The 10,000-nt window shown below is 36.9% G+C and overlaps 1 protein-coding gene across 3 annotated transcripts in view; it reads right to left on the minus strand.

Annotated features, from left to right (window-relative positions):
* The window catches only part of LOC137642701 (uncharacterized), a 259,550-nt gene that overhangs the window by 139,050 nt on the left and 110,500 nt on the right, over positions 1 to 10,000 (minus strand). The gene's annotated exons all lie outside the window — the stretch shown is intronic.

A 10,000-nucleotide genomic window follows, 5' to 3' on the forward strand; every position in this document is an offset into this window, starting at 1 on the left:
GTGAAGCTGTTTCAACCATTTCACACCGCTCACCCCTTTGACAAAACAAGTCACTGATGACTAACGCCGAAATCTACAGGAATTTTACTTATGAGGTGAAATTACTAAATATTCTCCTGCTGAGTAAAATTTACTTAGTATCAGATATTATTATCACCATTTTTATTATTATACCATTTCATTCTGCTAAAGTTTTTTATTTCAATCAGGCAATAATTAATTTCCGGGTAAAGTTATTCTCAATTTACCGTTAATATTCAATCACAATACCTTCTTTATCCAAGCTTTATGATAGTGACATCACTTTAAAATAACCTTAATTATTTTAGTGTTATTTCAAGACAATTCGGGAACAGATTTATTAAATATTACTCTCTCTCTCTCTCTCTCTCTCTCTCTCTCTCTCTCTCTCTCTCTCTCTCTAGCTTACATTAGAGGAGCATTTAGAAACCACGAATCTCCGCCCACACCCCTATAAAAGTAGCCTTTCACAGATCCGTAAAATTGTCGTAAATTACATTCTTAACTTTTTGTGCTTTCCTGTTAATAACCGAACGATTAAATTAGCAATCGAAATTAACGTCATAAATTGCTTAACTCCTCCCGGTCATATTTACTCAAATGATTATTTATTTGATCCATATGTATGTATATCTAATATACAGTAGATAGGCATTTTATATATATATATATATATATATATACACACACACACAACAACAACAACAACAACGCATGCATCCGTTTCCAGTCCACTGCAGGACAAATGCCTCAAGACATGTCCTATGTCTAGGCTCTAGGGTTTAGGCATTTCATCATCCCGCTCGCCACTGCGGATCGGTGATGGTGGGCAAACCAACCTAGTATGGGCGGCCCCTACTAGTACAGCTTAACTGATCATGATGATACACAAACCCTTTCACCACGTTAAGATAGCCCCACTCAGAAATGGCACACACACACACACATATATATATATATTATATATATATATATAATGTGTGTGTATGCACAAATATATGTATATACAGTACTCACACACACACACACACACACACATATATATATATATATATATATATAGGCTCTATATATATATCTATATATATATGTATGTATATATGAGTGTGTGTGTATGCACAAATATATGTATATGCAGTACACACACACATATATATATATATATATATATATATATACATATATATATATATAATCTGAGTATGCTCGTTGATTGTTGCTTACTCATGCGGAACGAGTGAGTCTACTACGCTTTTCAGTGTGTATATTTAGGTGAGTCATGGCATTCCAATCTGTGCCCTTTACATGTGTTTCCCATGATGGAAACGTTTAATTGGCTAAAATGGATTTACGTTCAAAACATGGATGGTATACCCATTAATGCATAGCTGAGAGGGATATTAGCTGGGACCTGACATTGGCACTTCTTGAGAAATACCCAAACCCGCACGTGCCTCACGCAAAGGCAGCATCAAAAAAAAAAAAAAAAAAAAAAAAAAAAAATTCTTATGTGGGGTTCGATAAAATCAGTTTGCACTTTCCTAATGAGACTTTTTCTGCACAGGGAGAAATATAAACAATATGTTTGTATCAAATAACTTCGTGAATATTATTAATATTAATTATTATTACTTGCTAAGCTACAACCCTAGTTGGAAATTCAGGATGTTATAAACCCAGGGGCTCCAACAGCGCAAATAGCCCAGTGAGGAGAAGAAACAAGGAAAAATAAAATTTTTAAGAAGAGTAACAACATTAAAGTAAATATCTTCAAAAACTTTAAAAACTTTAACAACACAAGAGGAAGAGAAACAAGATAAAACATCGTGCACGAGTGTACCTTCAAGCAAGAGAACTCTAACCCAAGACAGTGGAAGGTCATGGTACAGAGGCTATGGCACTACCCAAGACTGAAGAACAATAGTTTGATTTTGGAGTGTCCTTATCATAGAAGAGCTGCTACCCTTAACAAGAGGAAAGTGGCCACTGAACAATTACAATGCAGTAACCCCTTATGTGTAGAAAAATTGTTTGGTAATCTCAGCGTTGTTAGGTGTACAGTATGAGGACAGAGGAGAATAAGTAAAGAATAGGCTAGGCTATTCGGTGTGTGTGTGTGTGTGTGTGTGTGTGTGTGTATGTAGGCAAAGGGAAAATGAACCGTAACCAGAGAGAAGGATTCAATGTAGTACTGCGTGGCCAGTCAAAAGACCCCATAACTCTCTATCGGTCGTGTCTTAACGGGTGGCTGGTGTCCTGGGCAACCTAAAATAAACGTATTTCTTTGGTGTGAATGGTTACGGGTTTAAAACCTGTCTGCAATACGAGGGATCTCCAGCAAGATGTAGTCAGCAACCTATCTAGTTATCAGAAGTCGGTAATGAACGAGTACTTAAATGACAACTTTTGATTTTGTGCACAATTTCGTCGTGTTAGAAAACGGGAAGATGCGTGGGTAGGTAGAATGTCTTGCTTATAAAGGATACAGTATCTATCTATCTATATATATATATATATATATATATATATATTCTAAATAATACTTATCATACCGATAGATATACATATCAACATGGTAAATTCACAGTCAGATGATATACAAGTTCAATCGGTGAGAAACCTCACCTTGGCCCAGTAACCTCAGGGTTTAATAACATAGAGCGTAACATACAGCTTTCCTATCATTCTCGTCAGTTAATAACGTTTTATTCTGCTTCATTAGTAACTACATTAACCGAATAAGAACTTTCATTAGTAACTTTCCTAATCGCTTGTTAAAAATATCTCCACTTTTGTAATCATTCATAATGTAAGTTGTAATTTCTCTTTACGTCTATCTGTAGTCTAGAGAGAGAGAGAGAGAGAGGAGAGAGAGAGAGAGAGAATGTGATTTGGCAAGACGGAACACCTACACTTAACCTTGATAACGACAAAAAGGTCATAAAAATACAATATGTTTTCTTTGAACCGCATCCCTCAATAACCGTAGACAGCGGGAATCTCTTAAAAGGGAAAAGCAACAAATCCTTTATTGCAGTTAAATATAACGCAAGGTTAAAGGAGACGATGCAAAGTGCTGCAGTGTCATAATCATTATTGGCAATAATTATCAATAGCTCTGCTGACGCTTTATGCCAAGAATAGACTTTTTGTGTTGCTTTTATTCGATCACCTCGAGGAAACTGGCGATGATTTCACCCGAGTTTTCATTGCTTGGGAAATGACTTTGTTACGAATACGCTTCAGAGAATATTGCTATTGCTCATGGCTTTAAATCAATATGAACCTGGCGAATAAGTTCATAATTGCACGCAATCATGATGATAAAAGCTTCCGTCCTGGTATCAGAAAATTATTTACTATCATTGGTTGTTGAAGACGTATGATTAGGGCACTAATAACACCGCCTAGGACCTTTCATAAATATTAGAAAAAATAGTTTAAAGGTTTAAAGGACACTCGTGAATGGCAGAAGCAAGGGACAGTGACAATGCCCTAGAGAATAACCTTATATACATATGTTCAGTACCCAAGGCCCCATCTGCAATCCACACTAGGACAAGGTATGGGCAAGCAATGGCTGCTGATAACTCAGCAAGTAGACCTATTGGCACCCCCAAACCCCCTATCCTTAGCTCAAAAGGATGGTGGGGTTCCAGACACTACAGGAAACTTTCGAGCTTGAGCGTGACTCCAACCCCAGTCAGGCAGATCGCCAGGCAGGGTCGTTTCCAATAGGACACTACAAACCCATTATACGAGTAAATTTACAAATGTGCATATATCCATAGTTTACACTGTCACAGATATATACATGCTCGTTCGATTTTGCGGTAAACCCGACAAATTGTATAGCCTTTAGGTTGCTACCCCACGGCCGTTTCTTGACTACAACTGACGATGATACCCATTCACAAATGGGTCGCCTGGAAGACAAGCTGGGACCGTAACCAGATATTGCATGTGCAAGTTCAGTGCTCTATCTTATATATATATATATATATATATATGTATATATATATACAGTATATATATATATGTGTATATATATACACATATATATAAATATATATATATATATATATATGGGTGTGTGTGTGCGCGTGCGTGTGTGTGTAGAAATCACGAGAGCTGACACGTGATGAGCATAAATATTTATCATAGCCACGAAAGAAAAAATGAAAAGACTTCATTGGAGTTAGTACTTTCGTCCATTAGTGACATCGATGGACTCATAATGAGAATTCATATACTGTACAAAGGCATAATACTGATACAGGAGAAGGTGATCCTACAGCTGTCAGTTTTTTGATAATTCCAGAAAAAGTCAGATTTTAGATAAGAGAATGATACCGGATTAACGGAAAACAGACCAGGGCTTAGATTTAAACTTTGGTACAGTCTATGAAAATGGATTCAACAATATTCCTTTAAGTAAAGTAATTTACATGGATTATTTTACTCATCTCTGACCAGCCAATTTTGTGACTAAAGCCTAACCAGTGGGAGGCCAAAGGATTATTAAGAGAACCTTATGCTGTTTTATTCTGACTGGAGTACCTTTGGATGTTTGGCCGACATAAAAACAAGTTATAATCTGAACAGTATCTACTATATTATTAATATTTTTAGAACTATTCTTAATCAACATATTTCTTTAAAGTACAATTATATTTAAACACTATCCTAATATCTAGTTTTATTTTTTTTTTTTTGTCAAAAGGGGAATGGCATAAAACACAATCATGAAATGCAAACAAAGTGCATTACTAATTGTTTCCTTTTTCTCTAACTGGACACTATAATTTTTTTTCTTAACTTTATTCTTACAGTTTACCAGAAAATATTTGGGGTAGCAGAAATGAGTAGCAATTTCTTTAATTCTAGTGTACTCATCCTCTATGTACTCAGGACTAAATATTCTAAGTGCCTTCTCTCATTCTGTCTCCGAGAGTATCTTCTGACATTTACCGAAAACCCTTCTTCGAATCTATTAACAGCCAGTCCTCATTTAAATTAAATCGATGTAATATTAGCTTTATTTAAGGAAATTCAAGTTTCAGTTTATCATCCTAATTCAAAATTGTCTTTTCAATTGGCTGCGGGTTTAAAGCGTCCCTTCCACTTCCTTTTCATAATCTATTCTCAGCAACTCTTCGCACCCTCTTTCCAAGTTTCTCTTTTTTTTTTTGTCTTTTATCTTACTCCCTTTCTCATCTGTCTATTTCGTCCTCTTTTATTTTCTTCATGCACAAATTTTCATAACAATCCATTTTCTCTTCGTTTCATTTTTATGTAATAGTTTTTCATTTCTTAGGACATTGCCGTCTCGCGATATTCCCCTTTTTTGTTTTTATCATACATGTTTCTCATCTTCATTTCCCTCCTTTACACCTCATTCCCTTTCATTATGAGCGAAAAGGGTTATTACAATTGTCATTTCCTTTCCAATTCCTACTCTGATTCCATGTCTCAGTTTTTTCCATTTCTTCTAACATTATATTACTGTATTCTCAGTAGAAACTTGCTTTCTTTAATCTTACATTATATACAATTAGCTTTTTCTGTCTAGGCTTCAACTTTCATAACAAATTCCTTGTCATTTAACGTATTTTGACAACCACCTTTTCCTATACCATAATGACCAGAGATCATACAAATAACTAAAAACATTTTTTTTATCTCGTTACATCTCGGGCCCCCTTTCCCACTTCTCTCTCTCTCTCTCTCTCTCTCTCTCTCTCTCTCTCTCTCTCTCTCTTCTCTCCTCTCTCTCTCTCTCTCTCTCTCTCTGCTGAACTGAGCATTGGGCCATCCGGGCACCTAATTAATTATAAGCATCACAGCAGAAGTCCCTTATCTCGATCCGCATCCTCTTCTCTAATCACCTTTATTTCTATTTCCTTGGACCTTGGAATCTTTACGATCTTCTTCGATATATCCTCCTCTCCCCCCCCCCCCACCTAAAAGGCATCACACGGCACCACCCATCCCCCGCCACACCCCCGTATCCTTCCAGCTTATGATCTCCAGGGTTAAGACTACCGTGGAAGAGACATCACTCTGATTATCTCATTTCTTTTACAGACCAGAGAGAAAGAGATCCGTCCAGAATCAATGGGACTACTGTGTAACTTCAACAGGACAGACAGAGAGAGAGAGAGAGAGAGAGAGAGAGAGAGAGAGAGAGAGAGTTCTGTTGTGACTTCAAGTCTCAACTGATTCTTCATGTTCTTAGAAAATGAATGCCCATGTAACGTACAGGAGAACGTCTTCAAAGAGTCTTCTGTCTGGGAGGACAAGAAGCATTCATTGGGTAAATACTTTGTATCAAGTAAATTAGTGTATCGTACACAAGTACATATATTAAAAGATAAAGTACAAGACGTATGTATTAATTCAGACTCTTATCTAAAATCTCCCAATAAGAGAGAGAGAGAGAGAGAGAGAGAGAGAGAGAGAGAGAGAGAGAATTAGATGAATTCAAAATTAACATGGCCTGATTTTCCCATATGGGATTACCAGTAGAATTGTTTCCTCCCTACGGGCTGAGCGTCACCTCGTCGAAGCTCTTCTACAAAGAGAGAGAGAGAGAGAGAGAGAGAGAGAGAGAGAGAGAGAGAGGCCATCACCTACGAAATGCCAAAGGTTACCATCTGCACTCAAGACCATAAATACACCCTACACTGCATTTGGCGTGATGAATGTGTAAATGTGCATAGGCACCACCCATGACAGCCACCGGAATAGCCCCACTAAGAATAAGTTCTCAAAATTATTCGCTGAGTCACTGATAGATTTAGAAGAGGAAAAAAAAAAGCTGAATGCCACCATAAGCCAAGCAAAGGTGTTAGCCTTTGCAATCAATTATGTGTGTATTTATAGGCGATCTTGTGCGTAAGGATTGTGAAGTTCTGAAGTGAATGTGCGCGCGCACACTCATGCGGAATGCTTGGCATCGCCAGAGCCAAACAACCATAACACCACTGACACTTTTGCATGACACCTCGCTGGCTGTTAGTCACCTGAGCAAGTCTAAAATTCTGTTTTATGGGGAGCATCTTTTCAACGAGAGAGAGAGAGAGAGAGAGAGAGAGAGAGAGAGAGAGAGAGAGAGGGGGGGGGTAATTGAATGGTCACTTTAATTATCAAACAATATTTACATCTAACTTATAGAGTTAAGGGCTACACTAAATATAAACTGGATATTTGGAATTATTTCTTTTAAATGGTACATATGCCGTTCGAACTTCTAGAATCGTTTTTAGCGAATCTAATGATGTATAGACACTCAGCACAAAGCCAGAAAAACTAATAATAAAACTGTCTAAAACTTCTAAACACACACTCTCTCTCTCTCTCTCTCTCTCTCTCTCTCTCTCTCTCTCCCTCTCTAATGGGAAAAGCTTGGCTGACATCAGAAAACCTACATCTTCAATGTCCCACCTGTCACATACCCTTCCCTCTCCTGAAGGGTTACGAGCCCCCCTCCCCCTCTCCTCTGCTTCGTTACCACCTTCTTCAATTCCGTCATACCTATCTTCTTTAGCACACACAGACCCACAGCTCGGTGGGGGGCCACTCTCAAAAGTGAAAAATCTATCTATGCAAATTGTCTCTATTTATTTCGCTCTTATTAGTTTCCCGGTAACTCCACCGATGGAGAGAGAGAGAGAGAGAGAGAGAGAGAGAGAGAGAGAGAGAGATTAGTTAAGAATATATATGTCAAATGAAGCATGAGATATTGAAACAAATCATCAAGCATGACGTAAAGTGTGATTTATAAAGCACTGGGCCCATAAATTGCTTTCTATGGTCCCTAAGGGTATGGAGTTCGACAGGTATGAAGGTTGAGTACGAGGGAGAGAAGGTCGGGAGACCACATTCCCCTCAGATTACCCCCGGAGAGCTCTTGAGGGCGCGAAAACACCTCCAGGATCTTCATAAATATAGTTGGAACACCTGTCTTTATGAATTATACCAAGTCTTAGGGCGAAGTTTTCGATTATTTTCCAAACACGTCACCGGCTCGTAATCATCGATATATTTTCGTTCCTACGGAATGATTTAAGCCTAAATATTCTATATGACGAAGTTAAGATTTTGATAGTGCTAAAGGAAGAGAGACCAACAGACAGACATAAAATCGCATGATAATGTTCTGAAGAACGGAAGACGGACGTACAATCACTGAGAAATCTCACTGCCTTTTTTATTACTGAGTACCGTATATACATTAATTTGTGTCACACGGAGTCAGTATAATAGAAATATGATTAAGAAGTAAGGAAGATATTAAATAAAACTGACATGAGGAAACAATATTGGCTTAGACAAGGAGGAAGATGTATGCGTATCATGTAATCACTTCTGTGAGATGTTTGACAGTAAGGGGAAAAACTTTATGCGACCCATATGGACTTCGAAATAGCTGATGATGACAGAACTGGATGTGAGGTAATGAGGAAATTGTAGATGAATGGTAAAAAATAACTGAGAGAAAAATAATCGTCATTATTATCATCACCATTATTACTAATACTAGTGTATGCGACTCGTCAAAAAAAGACTGCTAAATATTTAGAGATATGCACACACAAATTCAATCCTTCCCTCCCCTTTTTTCCTAATTACAACAAGGCAGTTTCCGCAATTTGTGGAAGATTGTGATTACCCGGTGTACTTCTGGTAGTACCTCTTCTCACCAGAGTATGACTATCCATCTCCCCCATACCAGAGGGACGGGGAAAGACTGAGTAGTCTAACGTTTACCAATGCCACTCAGCGTAGCAGGAAAGATATATATATATATATATATATATGCATATATATATATATATATATATATATGTATATATATATGTATATATATATATATGTATTTATTTATTTATTATTTAAGGGAGATAAACCAAGCTACAACTCATAACGGGGAAAGCAATGGAGAAGTTACGGATAACCTATAAATTTGAAATAGAAAATGAGATGAATAGCAATGGCTAACATATAAGTAACACAAAATATGAAATAGGACTTTTATCAACCTCCTCAACAGAAAGGTTGCAACAAGTCGGAACTTCTCAAGTTTCACTGATTCATCAATTCGATAATGAACATCATTTCACAATTTGGTCACAGAAGAAATGAAACTTCTAGAATCCTGTGTAGTATTATCCCTTATGGAAGAAAAGAATTTACAACATCCCTTGTATTAAATAGTTGATGGTATAGTTTAGAAAGATCTAAATGCAAAGTATATGGTATATGGTTTAAAGATGCCTTTTACTAGCTACTTCATGTGCAACTTGAAAAAAAAAAGATTGGGAAAAATGTAGGAATTTTCATTCATAGGGAATACCATGTTTTATGTTTTGACTATCACTGTTTTGTTGTTGAATTTTGTGTAACCGTCAGAATTGTGAAAAAAATCTTGAACTATGTCAACAATGAGCTCATTTGACGATGGTGCCAGAGAATAATAACCAAATCAGAGATGGATAAGGTATCTAATAGACCTCAATCTTTTATCCAACAGGATAAGATGAGAATCATCTGATGAAAGACCGACCAGGAAACAATACTCAAAAAATGGCAGAATGAGTGAAATATAAAATTTGCTTAGGATAAACTGGTCTCAAGATTTTTGTGCTACTGAAGACGAAACACGATGGATATACTTCTTAAAAGTAAATTTAAATTCAAGAAACAGTAAAATTTTAAATGAGGGGCACGTAGTTAAATAAATATTGATAATGAAAATATCTGGGTAGATAGGAGCTAATGGTTTTGACCTACTTACAATCATACCTTGAGTTTTGATAGGATTCAATTTCATGCCCCATACTTTGCACCATGCAATTTTAGCTAGATCTCTATTAAGGGATTCAGCAACCCCAGACCTACACTCAGGAGATGGGATCGATTCAAAGAGAGCATGGCCATCTCCATAAGCAACAAGCTTTCTTTTAAGGGAAGACAA

The sequence above is a fragment of the Palaemon carinicauda genome, chromosome 6 (genome assembly GCF_036898095.1).
Source record: "Palaemon carinicauda isolate YSFRI2023 chromosome 6, ASM3689809v2, whole genome shotgun sequence".
Classification (NCBI taxonomy): domain Eukaryota; kingdom Metazoa; phylum Arthropoda; class Malacostraca; order Decapoda; family Palaemonidae; genus Palaemon; species Palaemon carinicauda.